Below are 20,476 nucleotides of genomic sequence, written 5' to 3'. Positions count from 1 at the left end.
AGTTTCCATTTATCCTATGCCTGAAGGAAGGAAATGTTGTCTTACTTTCTGAACGTTAGGCTTTTTAATCATCCCTGATTTATTCTTCATAGCTTGGCCTGAAAATAGTTCCTTAAACTGTCATGTTTCCTGGGACAGTCCTGTTTTATCTAGCTAGCCTATACATGAAAAAACAGCAGTGGTTTTCTTGTTGAGCCTTGCCTCCTGATGTCAAGCTCCTGTGCAACCACTTTCACAGCCATGACTTTGCCAAGGAGAACTGTCACTTTAGCTTATGGAAAAAGATCAGATCATCCTTCTGTAAGGATTTTGGAAGCTTATGACAAAAAGACATTATTCACATGGTCCTATTCTATTTTGATCTCAGAGATGATGATACATTTTTTTATTTTATACTAACAACTTTTGCTTTTCCACTTGTGTGTGCCAAGGCCTTGATAGTGTCTGGACCCTTGGGGGTGCACTGGCGAAGGCAGAATGGCTTGACCTTCTACAGAGATGGGTATTCTGAGTGTTTAAGCTCCTTGTGATCAGCCCAGTGACTTAAAAATGGAGGCATGACCAAGCACCTCATCTACAACCTCCAAGAGAGATGCCTGTTCTTGTAGCACAGCTACTTTTCTCAGTACTGTTCCTAAGTGGAGGATTCTGTGAGAAACCTAGTGTGAAAACTTGATGCTACTGATAACCCAGATGAGCCATAAGGAATAAAAATAGGATCCAGGAAAACTGTAGCTTGAAAGTTATTGGAGAACATCTATATAAAAATATTTGTTGTTTGGAGCCAAATTATGTCACAGTTCTGTTAATGGCTTTTTTTTTTTTTTTTTTTTTTTTTAATGGGACTTTATGTCTCATCAATGGCACTTGTTTTGTGTGGAAAACAATTAGAAAATTTCATGGTTTCCTGGGAAGCAGCACTGATAGTCAAGTTTCACAGTGCCCTACTCCTTTTAAAGTTTATTTCTCAGCACTCTGTTGAAAACATGTCTAAGACTCAGTTTGTGCTGAAACCACTGAACCGAAAGAGTGTGGCTGCTTGTAAGGGGTGAAGACTGACATAGATACTTCTATATCTTGAGAAACTAGGAAAGGTAAAGATAAAATGAGAGACAGAATGGAAGGGGAAGACTTCAAAACAAAAGCAAGAAAGAGTAAAGGGGAATCAGCTAAAGAGACAGAGATGTCTAAAAGAAACTTTGAAATGAATGTAGGAAGGAAGTGCATGATGGAAGATGTCTTTGGCATGCCTCCTCAGTTATTGAATTGAGCACTCTACATCTGCAAATTATGATTATGTGAGCATTCAAAAATAAAGCTGAGAAGCAGAAAGCTGTAACAAAGTAAACTCATACTAAAGGAAGCCTTTAACAAGTTTTACTTCCTGTATTGCACCTCACAGGTCGTATAACTTTACATTTAATGGATATTCTCAACTGGAGTCCTATTTGTGAACTGGAGGGAATGCTATTAGTATGCTAATCAGTTCTGCAGAGTAAATTGGTTATAAGAGTCGGGGTTCTAGGGAAAGGTACAGTAGGGGAATAATTTTTAATTAGCACACTATGAAGTCTATTCTCCCCTTGATGCCTGTGCATATCCCCTATAGACATTAATTTCAGTCACACAATTTCTATTGTAATCAAGAGATTGCATGACTCTGCTCCAGTGCAATCTGGATGTATTTGCAGGAAGGGATGATGGCCACTCTCTAATCTGCAGCTACAGAAATGCTGGCAGGTTCCAAGCATGGTTCTTGCAGTAGGAAGCATCGCTTATGTTCCATTGGGCACTCCTGTTTGAAGGTTTGTGGGTTCTCACACACAGGATTTTTATAAAAGAGAGTTCCACCTTAGTTTCAGTTGATTGCCAGTTTTTATAGCAAATTCCAGATGAGTTAGTGTTTACCCTAGACTCAGGCTAAATTCACATTTGCTGTGCGGATGGACTTGTAGAATTTATCACTGGTGTTTGAAATACCTGAGAGAACCAGTCCTGCAAAACAATCTGGCTCTCTGATTATTATTATTTTTTCTTTAATTTTCTTAGGTTCACAAGCCTCAAATGAACCTTTAGAGGAGCTGATGAGGAAAATAATTAAAGCACCAAGAAAAATTGTGTTTTGGGAATCATAATGTGAATAATGAAAACAGGCAATAATTTGTAGTTTTGTATGTGAATTTTATCACTTGAACCACACTCTTTTAAATTCCTTTCCTTCAATATCAGCCACCCTCAGGAGAGATACAGTGTTTTCAAATTCATCATGCAATGCTCAAAATTCCATTTCCTATATAATGTCTCACTGACCTTCTGCTAGAGCTTTTCTGCTTGATCCCTCAAACTTTTAAATGGCATAAAAACTTGGATTTTTATTGTAATACTCCTAGTCTGCTAAATTTTAATTGCAATGTTAATATAAAGTACTTTGGAATAAATTCTTTTATCAAGAACCTTGAGGCCTGCCTGTTGACGAAGAGTCCTGCTTGAGAACTGGATGTCGCATAGCAATGAGACAGAGCACGTTATTGAAGTCATCAGCTACAGGATTTCTGCAAAGCTCCAAGGTTTTCTAGGGGCATCTCACATGTGCCCCCTGCCCCACCAGTGGATGTGCAGTAAAATACTGCTGAACATACCGAAGATCCTATTTACTAAACAAGGCCAGATTTTAATCCCATAGTTTCATTTATTTCTATTTTACTACAGAATAATGCAATATAATCTGAGATTTAAATCCTTGAAAGAAAATTAATCTGCCTCTCTGATGTTCTTGACCAAAGTTTCAAAAAAGTTCCATTATTACAGTAAGATCCTCTGGAAAGTCAGCTTTAATTTCCTGCCTTGCAGGTAAATGATAAGTGACAGTTCTGTTGTATTAATTTCTGAGAAAATTTATTTCACTGAATTAGAGGGTTTTAACGTTATTAGAATGCACTAGTGTCTAATAATAAGCAAAAGATCATTGTGGGTTTCAAGAACCTCAGCCTTAATCTCATTGCAATAACCACATCAAACATATGCTTAATGATTATTAAAATACTGAAGAAATGTATTAGAACATATGAATATAAAAGTATTGGTTAATTGGTCTATGCATCAGGTACCCTAACAGCTTTATGTCATTTATCTCAGACTTAAGATATTCATAAAGATGGCTCTCCGTCTGGTGCACTTTTTTTTTTTTTTTTTTTTTAAATACAGGCTAATAATTAATCTTTCGGAGGAAATGAGAAGATAGTTAAAATGATCTGGAACTGTTTGTTACTGAAGCTAAATCTTGGAGGTAAAAGACTTCAAGGCTACAGATGAGAATTATAAATATAAACATAGCAACAACCCAAAGTCCTAAAGCCTCAACGAAACCAATAAAACAGGACATATCACAAATATAGCTTCTCTAATTGCTATGGATTTTCTTCTGCAACCTGTCTTCAAAAGCAGATTGAAAGCCTGGAAGGCGTATATGGTGCTTTGCCTAACACAGATCATGAGATTCTCATGAATTAATTCTTGTGAGAACTAGAACAGATCATCTGGGAAAACCTGTAGTCTCAAGCCTGACAGAGAATCAGCCACAACTTATTCTCCAACAGTTAATCACCTTAACTACAAGCACTGACAGTATTTCTAGAGTGATTTAAACTCCTAGCCACTACTAAACTAGAAGAATGTACTTATATCTTCATTCCCTGTTCACAGTGAGTGATTAAAACTTTAATTATTTCTTTCATGGTGGTCCAAACTTTTCCATTTTAAAGACTACAAATTTCTTTGTATGGAGCTTCCACTGGCCAAATATGAAGTTAAAATGCTTTCAACCTGCTTATCCTATAAGGGTTGGTGTCAACTTGCAGAAGAGACCAAGGGATTTGCAGCCACAATAGACAAAACGGGACTGATGGACATACTAGATTTGGGCTAACAGTTTAACCTCTCCAATTCTGAGATTATATGAGTTGAATCTAGTTAGGACAAGTTATCCAAAATCTTTTAACAAGTCATCCTTGAGCTCCTTTCACTACTCTCATCCTTCACATATGTGAATTCAAGCATTCAAGGTATGACACTATCCGCTGCTTTACTGCCCATTAGGGCAGACCAGCCCCTTAATTCCCTCTTCAGTTTTCCTGGTTCATACATCACTGATCTCATAGTAGAAATCTGTCTCTTCTCCCCAGAACACTGGCTCACACCATTGTCCCAGACGTTGATCAACCATCAACTCTGATACAAGGGATTCAGCAGAACCATGTGAACAGAGACAGAGCCAGAGTCCCACATTAGATTGGAGCAAGTGTACTATGAACGTGTAACCCAACCTGCAGTCTTGTCAAGGGTCTGACATTTATTAGCCAGTGTGGAATGCAATGTTGACGGGGTTTGCTAATAACTTAGTGTAATTTATATTAGTAACATTCTGTGGTCGTCTATAGTAAACTAAACAACAACAAAAAAGTGTATGGACCAGTATGTTACCCATTATGGTGTTGAAAGCTCATGTTCAGCATGGTTAGCCACCATGACCCCTAAGGGCTTTTATAGGATAACTGTTTCCCACAACCAAGCCCAACATCCATGAGGATTCACTCTTCCTAGGTATGATTTTACGTATGGTTGTACTAAAATGCATGTTTCTTAATTTGGATGTGAACAGATGGTCCATATAATTTTGTGTCAGTGATTCACCCTCCTGTTTTTCAGCATTCTTCCAAAACCAGTCATTTTCAGACTTGTTCAATAACAACTTTTCCTTTCAAATCATAAATAAAATGCTTAAAATAAGCAAAGGGATAAGAAATTCACAGAGTCAATCAGAAAAAGAAATACATGGCTAGTAAAGATCACTTATTAGAGTTAGTTTGAGCCTTGTCAGCCAATTTTTAATCCATTTTATGTGAACTGTTTATTTTGTATCTCTCTATTTTTTAATCAGTGTCATGCAGTACCAAGTCAAATGCTTTATACAAGGCTATTACATGAACATTATTATGGTTATCAACAAAATTTGTAATCTCATTCACAAAAAAGTAATTTTGACAGGATCTGCTTTCCCTAAGCCCATGTTGATTGGCATTAATTAAATTTCTGAAGTTAATCCTTTATTAATCGAATTCTACGTCAGCCATTCCAGGGCCAATATCAATCTGACAAACCTGTAATTACCAGGGTCATCTCATTTTACTCTTTTAAATACTGGAACAACATTTGCTTTTCCCAGCCTCCTGTAACTCCCCCACAATTCCTAAATTCATTTTAAAATTCCCAATAGCAACTGGAGGAGCCCAAGCACAGCACACACTCTTATCAGCCACTGCAAGATTTGGCACACTTCTTGTAGCACCAGGCAGTTGAGGGCTTTATGTTTAGCTGTCTCATTGGTCACAGACTCACAGCAGTGTGGCAAAAGATGCAGCTTTGGTTGATTAAACCAGGCTCTTACTAAACAGAAGGTAAGAGAAAGAGGTAAGAAAGAAGAAATAAGACAAAAAAGAAAAGGACACATGAAGCAGAGTTGACAGCAAACCCCATGTTTCAGACTCCATGCCCTGCAGAAGGTGTCCTCATGAGCTCCCCCCTGCAGGTCCCCTCTCCAGCCCAGGTGAGGAGCCATACCACCACTCTGGGGTGCCTGGGGACAATCCACGGGTCCCTGGTTCTTACTTTCTGATCCCCAAATCTTGCTGAAGAAGGATGAAGAATTTCACCTCAGCTCTCACCCAGAACTGCTTTGATCTTGACAACTGGAGTCTGGAAGCAAGTTGTTCTATGCAAATCTTCAGTTGACTTCCTTGAAGCTTTTTTTAAATTTCTCTAAGTTGTTGACAACTTCAAAATACAGTTTTGGAAAGTTCTTATTCCATAGTAAGGAGGTGAAATAGGACAGGGACAACAGTAGTGTTTTCCGTCTTTACACATTATGTTCTGGTCAATCTCTCCCTCTAATATTGGGGATGCACTGGGGTTTAACACCTGTATTTTCAAAGACTCCTAGACATGAAGCTTATTTCCTCTGGCTAAAACAATTAGGTACACAAAATAAAAGGCTTATGAATTCTGTATGGATGGAAATAACTGGAGCAGAAAGCTGCTTTTAAACTACAGTTCTGCAGCCAGTGTTTCCTGGTGACCAGCTGTGGCTGCTCCAGATGTGGGCTTAGGTGCGGGCATCTCCCATGCACTGCAGAAGACAGCCTAGGGACCACCTCAGGGTCTAAGACCACATTCCAAGGATGCAATGAGTGGAAACATGGATATTGCCTTTATTTTGTTACCTAATGAGTCCTGGTGTCCAACCTAGCAATTTTATTCCATTCTTTTCCCATCTTCTTCTCTTTTCCACCAGTTATGATCTCAGCTGAGTCTTAGAATGTTCTGGATAGCCCCATTTCTTTGGGCTAATTTTGTCTATCTCATTTCTTCTTCTATCAAGCTATACCATTCCAGAGAGCTGGAGGATTTATTAAATTATCAGCCCTTTTCCAACACGTAAAAACATGACCTAGATCATTCTGCTAGACAATAATTTTTTTTAAAGAAATCCTTTTTGTTTTAATGGTAGAAACTTATCTTAGAATAAGATTAATATTAATCTATAGAAAAGAACAAGATAAAGATAGATTTAGCGTATTAAATTTAAGAATGACAATCAGTTAAGTGTCTACTAAGTACGGCTAAATTAAAATGAAACACCAAGAGAAGTACATATGACAGGCTATAGTGTATTAAATGGTTTTGTTATCCTCTGATATAATGAATAACAAATGGATTTGGAAATTGATGCCATGTTTTGAAAAAAGTGGTCCTGTAGAATTACAATAAAATTAGACCTAATAGATGTTTCCACCATTACAATTTTCTCTGCCATCTCACAATGTTAGCTGTGGGTTTTAATGTCTGTTTATGTTCACTTCTTGAGCAGAATTTGAAATTAGTTGATCAGTTATCGTGTAAGAACTGCTTAAGAATAAATACATACAAATTAGAAAAACCAGGTAAAATAAGAATATAGCATTTGTAACATCAGTAGGGAAAAAGTAAAGACAGAAACATGTTTAAATTAGAAATGTACTAATTTAATTAGGTATTAAAGTAGTGAGCATGCACAGATTGTGCTGCTTCTGTATATTCTAAACAGCTTTTCTTGCAGCAGAGCCTTGCTATCATGTTACACAATTTTTAGTGTGTTATACCTGAAAGATCACAATAGATTACATTTTGGATTTAGATTTTACTACTGAATCAGAGTATTTAAAATTCTCCATGAAGTGTGTAGATGGATTTAAAATTTGTGAACAGGACCATACAATGTAGGGCAGATTTTAAAAAGTGCAATTTAACATAAAGTATTATTAGTAATAACATAACAATCAATCACCTGTCTTATCTACTCGTATGTCTTTAGATGTTGTCTTTTAAAAAGCCCTAGTGAAGACAAATCACACAGTGCTGAGCTGAGTACTGCAGCTGAAGTTTTCAAGGGACCATGATGGAATTCAACACTTCAGCACCCAGCTCCTCACTGGAGATTCACACAAGCTACTCCTTATGCATTTAGAAGAATTAAATCAGCTTTTCTTCAAGAAAGAGAAAGAAGAAATTGAAGATTCCCCCCCCCTTTTTTTTAAGAAAAACTTCAGAACCCCTCTGCCCCCCCCGCACGTTAATATAATATTAAAAATTATAAAAACTGTTAAAACCAAAGAAATACTTGAAATCTACAGTGTTATTTTTCAGAGGTTTTTAGCCCTCTTCTAATAGGTTGTTAGGCAGAAGAGGTTTTTGTTACTCCAGCTATTGTTCTCAGTACGGCCTGCTGAGTATTTCCAATGTCACAGAAAGGAAATACAAACAGAAAAACTGGGGTGGGGGAAATGCATCAAGTGGGAATACTACTGTTCTCCTTTGCAAAGCGCATGAGGGACTGAAGAGGAAGACCAAGAGACAAATGTTGTTTCAGCATCATTCTCTGTTGTTTTCTCTATTGCTTTATTCTTTCCAACATGTCAACAAGAAATAAATAATGTGTCAGAAATTCAGCAAATTAAGAGGTCAGAACAAAAACAGCAAGCAAAAGATATTGCAATCTGAATTATCCAGGGGAAAGACATTTAGAAGTGAAAGGGAGCTGGTGCCAGCCACGGGGAAGAGAACAGAAAAACAGCAGCAAGGGGAAAACGTTCCAGCATATAAACAAACATAGACCTTTACTGTAATTAAGGCAATATTGCTCAGCAGATAGCATGCAGCCTGGTCCCTGGCTGCCATCAGGTCTCCCGCTGCTGCCAGCCCAGATTTCTGCAGCAAAGGTTGGGCATGTCACCAGCCCCTTGACGGGAGACAGAGTGCTGTCAGGAAGGTCTTGTTTGCTGTGAAAAATGGTTGGAGGCTTACCTTGAAAACGAGTCTTCCAGCCCACCTGTTGCAGTTTAATCAGTACTTCACTTTAATGGTTCTGTTACATTAGGACTAAAATGAAGTTTACAGTCAGCTGAAAAGATCTTAAATCTGAGCAATCACCCCCAAAACATCTCTTCCACTGTTTTCCCTGGCCAGGTAAGTGTTAATAAACACCAGGATTAAGCAGTTAGTACTAATCCATGGCAACCCAGGAGGAACTAGAGGCCACTCAGTGTCGTTTGAAACTGTATGAAAAGCTCCAAATAAATTAGACACTTTGAAATACTCAATTGTTTTACTTTTCCCCTCATCTCTGCCATCCTCTTCTGTAAGATGCAGCAAACCATGCTGGGAAGATAATATATTCCAGGCATCTGAATACAGAGACACTAATTCATGCACAGTCAGTTCTTTTCCAATCCCTGTGCTAATAATACAATGAAAAAAGCTGCTGGAGTTAAAGAACAGAATAGTTAGCTGTATTACTGTCCTATGACAAGCCCAAACCTCCTTACCTGATAGATTAAATGAAATTTTGTGGCGTGTGTGCAGATATGCGAGGTGTCCAGGCCAAGGCACCTGCTACAGGGCATTTGAGTAGCTAAGAAACATGTTGCAAGAGGAGAAACAGTGGAGTGATTGGCTCCTGAGCCAGGTCCCTACTAGGGCAGAGGCTCACATAATTACAGAATATTCTTCTTTTCCGCTTCAGTATTAAAACAGCATTGTAGGGGTTATAGTCTTGCTGTGTATCTGTTGTCTGTGAGAACTAACTTTAACTGGGGAGTGTTCAACCAAAGCCACAGGGAGATATCTTCTCCCACATGAAAGTTATTAAATAAATCTATGAAGTTGCTTGCTGCAGGTTTATATTCGGATAGATGCCTCTCTGACTTGAGCATGGGTTCTTTCGATATTTGTGTGGTCTCATCTAATCACCTAAACACCCCCTGTGCTAGAAGCTGCCTCTGTTGGGTTGTTGGGCTGAGGTACTAGTAGGCAAAAGGAACTCTCTCGTACCCACCATAGTCCACAAGTAAGGACAAGGGGATCTCAAAGAGCATCTGCATCATCAAGCCTAGTCTGTCTTAGTGGAAAGATTTCAACATAGCACTGAAAGTACAGTACATATCAAGTTAGTGATAAAGCCTGTTATTTAGGAGAATGGTGCTGAGAAAAAAATTGAGTCTTACCAGAAATTAATAAAAGGCAATATTGTATGTTTCTCCTTATCCTCTTCCAAATAAGATTTCTACATAATTCTTATGATGTTTCAAATTATACAACATTTTTAAACTTACTACTAGCAGTCCCTATTCCGTTTCCTAGCTAGTGTTTTTTATGGTAATCACATATATCTCTTGTATGACTTGCATTTTACTTAAACTATGAGTTTGGGTTGTGTATTTTGCAGATTCACTGTTCTGAAGCAAATTTGATTGATGGTAATCACCTAAACAGATACAGGATCAGCAGATTTCCTCAGTGAAGACTACAGTATAGGGTACCTTTATAGTATTCTTGTTTATTAGTTTAGAGAACAGAGTTCTTGTAGGTCAGCTAACCTGGTAGGAGGTGAGGCAGGAAGCTTGCAGCTCTGTTGGCACAGGCAGTCACAGGCAGAGCAGGGATCTGGAATGGAGATGCAGGGAAGGCCTGAATCAATTTGGGGTTTGAAGCTTTAGGAAGCCATCCAGGTGTTTTTTCACACAACTGTGGATTTTATGGTTTACTTTGTTGAGGTAGTTTGGCCTTTGCTCTTGCCACATGAGCAACGCACACGTCTGGGCTATGGTTTCCTCTCAGGCTCAGGAGCCTAAACTATAAGGGTTGCAGGGCCAAGGCTGGAACTGTCCAAAAGGACGTAAGCACCCTTAAAATCAAAAGAGCAGGAGGGAAAGCTGTTAGTCTGAGGGCTATGGAAGATGTCATCACTACAATGCCAGGACAAGACTCTCCTGAGTTCACAGCTCCTCTCACACAGTGCAAACTGGGAAGAGCTATGCCTCTTTTTCCCCACTGAAACTTCAGAGATTTCAGATGCCTTACCCTTCTGTAAAGCATTTCTGAAATTATGGAGTTGGTTAAAGTGCACTCTCTATTTTGTTATTCATTAACTGCCTTCAGCTCTTTAGTATCCCACAGTATCCTCCTTCTTCTGAGAACCAGGGAGAGAGATGACAGAGCAAAGGGCAGCACAGAAAACATCAAGAAGCCAGAAAAGCAAGGAGTGTGGGGAAATATTGTTTCATCCTTTTCTTACAGCCACTTATTTCCATGCTGAAAGGCAGCATGTGGGCTGAGATGCTTTACTTTGCATTTTACACAGAAACTATGGGAACTCTTTGCCACTTTATTACTGACGGGGAACAGCCCAGTGCGGTTCTAGTCCGCTGGTATTGAACCATGACCATTAAACCAGCCTACGACTGGAAAGTGAAGAGAGGAACTGTTGAAATATTCAGCTTTCAATTATTATGTGTCATCTACTACATCAGATTATTTATCTGGGAAGGAAGGGGCTGTAGCTTTCTCCCTGTCAGACTAGCTTCTGCTTTTCAAGGATGCTCATCAAGACTATACTTAATACTTGAGAGGAGTTTTTCCTTTTCAACTGCTTCTGCTATTTATTTTCTTACTCTATAAACTTGAGTTTTGATGGCCTAATCTTTTGCCCACCCTCCCCAACATTTTGCCTACTGAATTTGTTAATAGTTGTAAGTGGGTTGCTGACATACCCAGGAATTCCCCATGTGCCCAGAGCCCTTTTAAGATGCAGTGAGACTAGTGAAGGAAGATTGCTAGGTGCCTCAACTACCAAGCTGGGATTCAGGGAGCCAAGATCAGACCTTCCTCAGCAGGTTTCCTTAAGACCCTTTTCCCCTGGGTTTCAATCCCTGTCCAGAAAGCGTGAGTCCCTTTCCTTCTCATTGAGCTGCATTGTAGTGATGACATTCAAACACCTTAACAGATAGAAAATAGCTATATTAGCTTGTAACAGAGCATTACACTTCTGCTCTTTCTAAAAGTACCACAGTTATCTTCCTTTAAAAGATATCTTTCTTTAAAATGAATTGATTGAGCATAACCTAGGCCCTATATCCATTACTTCTGGAGGTCATCTGCCTTATACCCTTCAGAGGGATCTCCTCTTTGCACAGACACACTACGCTGGATGGTCCATGCAGTCACAGCCAGGCACATCCAGCGCCATCAGCACTTCAGCCTCCGTGCCACGCAGGGGCTAAAATCTGCTATGTTTAAAGTCCTGGAATTTTCACAAGTAAATTCGTGATGCTCTGTAAGATGCTCTATAAAAGAAAGCAAGAGTGGCAGAGTGGGCTATGGAGACAATGAAGCATAACTTAAAAAGACTAATTGTGATTAATATATTCCATTTCTACTGTGAGAATTATTATTCACGATTATGTCTTGCAAACACAACGTGACAGAAGTAAGAAAGCATACAGGCATGTTCACCTATTCTTAGCTAAGTGTACAAGTTTCTGTTCTGAAGCAAGGACTTATTTTACAGATCACATTTGAACATTTTCAGGATAATTGAGGCAGCTGTTGGTGAAAAAAAAAAAAACTGCTGTAGCTTGGAAATCACTTGAATGTTTACATTGTAAGTAAACTGCTATTCATGGGTACTTGGTGAAGCAGAAGAGAGAAATTTCACTTCTTACCTTTGTATAAGTTTAATGAGTATTACCTGAGAAGTTGCTTGGTATTGCCAAGGTAAGAGACCAGTTTTATGGTGAAGGAACTGCGAGAGGGTTTAGTGTGTTTCAGTTCCTTACACTGTATCGGTAGACTACAAAGCCTATAGTCAGGACATGCCCCTCACAGCATATTTACATATTGTCTCACAAAATAGGGCTATTTGGTGCTTGTGTAATTTACAGCAGCCAACATCTCCACTGGCTACATTTTAAAACAAGCGAACCCAAGTTGTGAGTAACTTTTTATTTTTTTCCCCAGAAGTGTGGACATATCAAACAAGCACCTTTTTTTGGGGATCAACACATGCAAATAAGCAAGCAGGGCTGACCTTCAACAACTATCAATGGACCTTCTCTTAGGTTCTGGCAAATGAGATATTTCAATTTAGCTTTATGTGGTTACATGAACTTGAATTAGTCTGCATTATGGCAAGGTTTAGAGACTATCCACCAATGCTGCTGGAAGGTAGATGGTACAAAGTAACTTCATTATGTACCTAAGCCCTGAGTAGATTAGAATTAGTCCTGTTATAGAGGAGTAACAACATTTTAGTTCCTAGTTAGATAATATCCATATTTCATAACATCTGTGTTATCCCATAACAGAAATATTGAGTTCTGATCTTTTATAGGGTGAAAGAATTTTCCTCTTTGGCTGTTAAATGGGCTTTCACTCTCTTGCACCCTATGCCAACTTTGCCATGCCTACAGGTTCAATGAAAGGCACAACCTCTGTCTAGAACATGATGCATGGCATTCATTTTCCTGTGCCTGTAACACACCAATGCTCTGTGCCACAAAACAGAACAAGTCAAATTGGAGGTTCCCTTTAGAAATTATGTGTGAAATTGAGACTCTGAACCTAGTCACGATGAAACAGGATCATGCAAAGTTAATGAACACTCAGCTTATGTTTCTGTATCACACAAACGATTAACAAAGTTTACAGATTGGCACTTGCTTGTCAAGCCCCAGTGCTGCCATTTGAAGAGTTTTTAAACAATAAAATTACTATTGAGTAATTGACATTTTCTTTTGCCTGTCAGAATATATACAAGCTGGGGTTTTTTGCAGCTCAATTTCTCTTGAAATGTATGCAGGCATGTATTTCCTGCTTCCAAACTGAAAATCAGATTACTGTCTTGAGTACTAGCTGGAGTTCTGATGAATGTTTATTTGGCACCATGTTCATACTGTTATGCACAAGTGCATAGAATTAAAATAATAATTTTTACTTGATTTCATGCTTCTCTGGCTTAATGGTCTCTGATGTTTTTTAGCAGTTCCATTATACACACTTAAATATAGAAAAGATGTACTGCAAGGGGAAAAAAAAAGAAAATAAGAAAAAAAGGAATAAACTGGTGACCAAATTTACTCCAAAGAGAAGTTGGCAAGGAAATTGCAAGTGTGACTTTTGCTAGGATTTGCCAATGTATCTTCCCTGGATAATATGACACAGAGGTATTCATAATAATCAGTGGTGTACCCAACCCAATTTTCTGCTTGTCTCTATAAAATCCTACAACTCTTGTTTTTTTCCTTTAAGTGCAGTTGAATGTAATTAGCAAATTGCTCAAGGCTTGATTAAAATGTCATTTTGTGAATCCGTGGTGTCTTCAGCTCCCTTTATAAAGCCACTCATTACCTGCTCAGCTTAACTCCATGCCAGTCAAAGATCTTGTCACCAAGTAAAGGGAAATTATTATTTCACTCTGCAGCTTGACAGCATCTACTGCTTTCCATCCAACACAGATGGCGAGTACCCAGAGTGGCAGGAAGAGGTACCTAAATGCTGCTAGTACTTCCAAGCAGAACAGGGATTGTCATTTTGGATGCCACTGTCAAAAGCCATTCCTTGGAAAAGCATCCCTTTGGGGAGTGACACTGCAGTGCCACAGAGTGTTGACAGGCTGAGAGCACTCAGGCAGACTTATCTGTGCAGGGACTCAAGAGAGACTTCAAGGAGAGAGATTGAAGATAATGTAAACACAAGTGATGGTGTGTAACATGTGCAAGCAAACATTCCCACTCCCTCAGCTACACCAGCACTGTTTACTGCTCACAACTCCATTGCCCTTCAGCTTTCAGTTGGTGTCTTTAAATATTTACCATTTTGTTCAAGTTCAGATTTAAAAGAGGCGTGAAAGCAGCTTCAGTTTCATTTAGAGTAACTGAGAGCTGCAAAAGTGAAATGCTGCCATTTGCATTGCAACGAATGGACTTTAAATGGGAAGGCTCAGGCACGTGTTCTGGGAAGGTGAAGTGTTCATGATCTCACCATCAACCTCAGCTTCTTCAGCTGTTGTCACCATTTAAAGAGTTGTTTGTTTGTTGTTGTGGTTTTTTGTTTTGTTTTTGTTTTATTACCTTGCCCCCCTTCTCACAACATCCAAGTTATTTTTGACTCAGTTCTGCCTGGAGAGAAAACATCAATATTACTTAACTTTGCAAGACCTATTTATGCCTTATAGTCTCATAGGATCTCACACCAGGAGAACTAAAACACTCTGATTATAGCTCTGTAAAACAGAACTCACCTCCTCTCTGCTACCATATGTGAACACACATGTTCACACACTTTAACATGGAAGATATTTCATAACCTCTGTACTTTTCCTACCGCTCAGCTTCTCAGCTAACGTTGTTCCTTCTGTGTAGCTTTTTGTGTTCTTCCAAATTGGGCTACTTTGTGCTGAATTCTAGCAATATTGGTATATTAGCTGGTAGAAATAAATCATGGAAGGAAATCCAAGGTTTACCCAAGCACCTTCTAGTACAGCGTGTCATGTCTAGCATTTCTAATACATCCCACTTTTTCCCCCAGTAGAAAGAAGGCCAGAAAGTGAGCATTTCTTTGGAATTCTCTAGCACTGCTATGTTATAACCAGGGGTATTTTACAATTATGTCTTCATTATCTCAACACAAACCATGCTTTAAGTGATTAAATAAATCTTAGGAAAAGCATAGGATTTTCTGCACTGCTGTCTTTGAATGATTTGCATGCAAGTGAAATAGATTTGGACCTGTCTCTGAAAAAATTAATTTTCTAGGGAGCTGTGTATTTTGCATATTTAATTATTACATAAGCATTTTTGTTTGGTATTGTTCTGGTAAGTCCATATTTTATTAGGCCTCTGATGATTTATAATAATAAATGTTTGTTCAGCAACAGCTGGTCTCAGATCATTATCCTATCAAACATACTTTATTTATTTATTCTGCTTCCTTTTTAACCCTTGTGTGATTTGTTTTCTTTCTCTAGCCTGTCCTGGTTTCAGCTGGGGTAGAGTTAATTTTGTTCCTAGTAGCTGGTATAATTCTGTGTTTTGGATTTAGTAGGAGAAGAATGTTGATAACATGGGGATGCTTTTGTTATTGCTGAGCAGCACTTACACAGAGTGAAGGCCTTTTCAGCTTCTCACCCCACCTCACCAGTGAGTGGTCTGAGGGTGGACTAGAAATTGGGAAGGGACACCGCCGGGACAGCTGACTCCAGCTGACTAAAGGGATATCCCATACCATATGATGTCATGTTCGGTATGAAAGACGGAGGAAGAAGAAGGAAGGGGAACATGTTCAGAGTTATGGTATTGTCCTCCTAAGTCACGGTTACACATGATAGAACCTGGCTTTCCTGGAGATGGGTGAACACATGCCTGCCCATGAGAAGTAGGGAACGAATTCCTTGTTTGCTTTGCTTGTGTGCATGGCTTTTGCTTTACCTGTTAATATGTCTTAATCTCAACCCATGAGTTTTCTCATTTCTACTCTTCTGATTCACTCTCCCATCCCACTAGAGGGTAGTGAGTGAGTGGCTGTGTGGTGCTTAATCGCTGGCTGGAGTTAAACCATGACAAATCACAGCATTTTAGCTGGAAAGATCTCAAGCTCCCTTTGAAAATAATTCATAGCAAATTAAGGTCAGATATTTCTGCAACAGGCATTGGGTACTATTTAAGCATGTAAGCTACACCATCTGCAGAATTTGTGACGTGACTGTTCTTATGGTGAGGAACCCTCCAACCTTACTACAGAATTGTTAGCCTCTTAAAAAATCGACTTTTTGAACTGGCAGCAGGCTGGATGCTCCTAACTGATAATCAGTGGGAGTCTTGCTCTTCATACCATCAAAGAAAACTACAGGCTGTTAATGTCATGTTCCTTTTAAGTTTTTTTTGCATTCTTTACATCTAGCATTCCAATAGATACATTTGTCTCTAATATGACTGGGGATTAAATAATACCCCTCTCGAGTAACTCGGCTAGGAGCTATTGGTTTAGATGGACAAAATAGATACCAGCTTGGCTTTACTTTCCCACCCCTGGAACCAGCCTTTTGGTGGTATTCTCAGGTCCACCATGTTCTTAGTGGGATGCAGTGATCATGCAATTCTGAACAAAAGCCAGCCTGCTTACAATGATACCATCTACAGCTGCCAGAAGGAAATAATGAGGAGTACATTATGGATTCAGTCTTGCTTTTTGGAAGATGAGGTGCTTATTCCCTGACTGAAGTGACATACCTTGTGCCATTCATAATATACAGATTTGAAAGTTTTCCTGAAGTACAACTGGGACAGGGAAGGAAGCAATAGAGCCCTTCAGTCAGCTATCCAGGTTAATCATGGCAATACAGCAGATTCAAGTTCAAATCCATCCTCCTTATTTGAAGCAGAGAATTTAACCTGACACCTCTCCTCATCCAAAATTGGAGTGCATTAACCATGAGACCAGAGAGTCAATCTCCCAGTTTTCTTCTACCTTCATCTCAAACACTATTAAAGTTGACATTATTTAAAAAAAGGGGTAACTTCAATGAAATAAAGGAGAGATTGGGTGCGTCTCAGATATTGTAGCGACTACAGTATTTTTCTGTAGGAGCACCAAGAAAGGCACCAAACCTTAACTCAGCTGAAGCAGAAAAATAGAAGATACGTAATACTGAGACAGATAATGTCACAAAGTTTTGGTCTAACTCAAAGTCTACTGAAATCATAAACTGTATTTCCAGTGACATTACAGAGCTTGAATGGATATCCACATGGATATCCAATTTGGACATTTTAAAATAATTTATTCACATTTTGACTGAAAAAAAGAGAGGTGACTGACTCGGAGATAACAGAACGATTGGTACAGCAGCTACTGATCAAAAGGCAAATAAATATTCCAGCTGAATAAATAACAAGCAAAGCATGACCTTCAGTAAAAGAGTTTTGAACCACTATTTAAATTGTTGGGTATGTAATGCTTTTTCAAAAATAGTTTAAGATATGTTCATGTGGAGATCCACCTATTTTGAGAAGATGTAACTTAGTATTCAAAAAATTGCAGTCTCACATGTCTTAAATTTAGCATCTCACCATTACAGCATGGTGAGAATTGCAGGTCCCCAAACAGTATTTCCAAGAGCCAGAATGCTCAGAGAGAAGCTACCAGCACCAGGGAGCACCACAGATGGCCAGAATCGCATCTCTAGCTCTGGCCTTGCAAAAATCTTTCTGCTTTATGTTGCACTAATTCATGCAATTTTGTTCAAAGATGACAAATGCAAACAGTGGTTCCTGCCAATACATGGATTTTAATTGTGATGTTTTAGCTTTGTGATCTCAAATAGAGTAACTTTACCAAATATTGTTCTGTTCCTCAGATAGTTAGGAATTCAGGACTAAGTTCTTCTTAAAAAGGTACTATTTGCAACAAACATTGAAGCATGTTCAGTTATTTTCCAAGCAACTGGTCAGTCTACTCTCTTTTATTTCATGTCATTCAGCCACAACTCTCACTCATGAACACAGGTTATGGCAGCTGAGGAAGCAAGAACTTAAACTGATGTCATCACGTTGTTTTGGCTTTTCTTGCCAGGTCTTGTCTTCTTTTTTTAATCTCTGCTGGCACTGTACTCTGAGCTCTCAGTGCCAACTGCTACAAGGATCCCACTGAACCATTTCCCAGGTATATTGTACAGGCTTCTCTAACAATAGAGAAACCCTCCTTGTGAAGTCTCAGTTATTGCTTTCATACTCCAATCAGTCCCTAATTCCAATTTATGATGACACTATTTTGATTCACAACATCTTGATTTGGTGTATTCTCTAACTAAACTCTTTGGATGAAGACTCCCAGTGTGCGTAACATTATTGGTATTGGAACAGTCTTCATATTTCACAGTGTACTTTACAAATATACTGTGACAGTTTCCCCTTAAGATTTGTAAAAGTAGTTAAGAGTAGGGAAAAAATAAAAGGGCAAGAGAAACCAAGTCTCAAAGTAGAGGTCAGTTGTATAGAGCTTTTAAATGCATCCTCTGGGAATTGCTGCTCATCTTCTTCTATAAAAACCCCAAACTGACAAATCAATTGTCTAGTCTTTTATCGGACAGATACAAGAACAGCCACAAGTACTCAAATATTTTGCCCCCCCCCCCCCTTATTTTTTTCTGTAAGCATTGTAAGCCACATTCTTTTCTCAGTAACAACTTTCTTTAAATGAAAACAAAGTTGGAAGCAGGTTAATTATATTGATCAAGAGACCAATCAGGTAAATAAAAAATATGTTTATGTAGAGCTTAACTTCAGAGGGCCTGAGAAAGACCAATAAACAGAAGAATACACAGCAAAAATGTTGAGACATCTCTACATCTGTGACCACAATCAAGATGGTCTTTTGAGTAGCCCCATGACCTAGAAACAGCTTTAGTGTGGCCTGGAGAAAGACTACAGAAATACAAGAAAGAAATCCTTATAAGTTAAGATATGGAGGGCTTTTTGTTTTGTTTTGTTTTGTCTTAGTTAGATGGGCAGCTGCAAGGGAAAGATGTTTTGGGCTTTTTTGTAAGAGAGAAATGTTTAATACATGCAGCAACAGAGTAGTGTAGGGGAGATTTGGAAAAGAAGGTTAAGATGTTACTGTTTTGGTCATGTTTATATTAATGAAGTGTAATGAAGTGTGATCTAAAAGCAGCAGATCAAAAGCTTCAGTTTGAAGTAAATTAACTTGTGCAATATCTTTCATTTTTCTGTTTAAAAGTATTTTGCATTCTTCCTTTGAAGATGAACTGAATTTATAACTTATTTAGAAAGGACCAACTTCTGTAAGTCAGAAGAAACAATTGTGGCTTATGAAATAGCAACAGATGCGTAAAGTTAGGATGTGCAAACATCTCTGTTACACAGAGAAATACTCCTGTTCCAGCATTCTTCCTTCCCAGGCAGCTCAGATTTATGTGCTCAATCTAGTGAAATGCATCTTCAGAAAACTCTGCAGTGTTAGAAGACTGACACATTCATGAGACAATGCCCTCAGCAATCCACACAGTGCCACTGCATTAAGTTTGCTATAATATATTATGATTCACACCTGTAAGTGAAATAGCAGTAAACCATATCTGGCTTTTCAAGCATTATAAACTGGAAAATGTTGAAGTCTTACATATTTACAATCCTATGCACATAAACAGAGCTTGAGTCATTGACTCCTGATAAAACAGGACAATATTCAGTGACAAGGGACTTGGAAGAGTGACTTGGATGGAAAAATATTTGGGGCTGAATGGATTTTCTCTGTTCATACAGTTTGTAGGTAGTTGGTCTGATTTAAATACCACTGAAAAAAATGGAAAGACTTCCCAGACTTAGGAAAGAAATGCTTAAAGCAATCTAAGGCTAATATTTGCAATGCTCTGGGATGTCCTTGAGGAGGCACAACTTTTAGATTATATGCCTACATCAATCTGACATCTAGGTACCTTAGAGTCATGACTGCTCTATTTTCTCTAATATTTGAAAGGAAGAATAGTATCATCCACATGTGAGACAAGGAAGAAGACACCAGGTAAGTTATTATGTAAAACCTCACAGGAAGGTCTCAACTGAGTTAAGAAATAAACATTTCTCAAGATCCAGCCCAGTGTCCTAACCTATATTCTTCACTTCATATCTGCTGCCCATCCAGACATCCCTACAGAGCTGACTGCCACTGACAAATCACGCTCCTGAAGTTTCCTACTTCTTCAGCACAGTCACAGTTTAGATTCATTCCCATACAGGGTAGCTTTCTGCTAGTAGCTGAGTAAAGCCAGTGGACTCTCCCGAACAAGGTACAAGCAAATACCATGGGTGGGATGCAAATGTCAGAGCATTTAAGCCTCCGACCAATGACAAAAACAAATAGGGAAGATTAAGAATTTACAGCATCCCATACACCACACTGAAGAGTACAAATTTATCATTAGGGAGACTAAACCTGGCTGTTATTGCTGCCTGAGTCACAGGAATCTGGCTGGGTCCCTCTTGCTGTTCCACATCTGAAAAATAATGTGAAATTGAGATTACAAGATCTGTGGTAG

This window comes from Streptopelia decaocto (genome assembly GCF_964273445.1).
Source record: "Streptopelia decaocto genome assembly, chromosome: 8".
NCBI lineage: Eukaryota > Metazoa > Chordata > Aves > Columbiformes > Columbidae > Streptopelia > Streptopelia decaocto.
The sequence above is the reverse complement of the archived record's forward strand: the minus strand, read 5'-3'. Positions refer to the sequence as shown.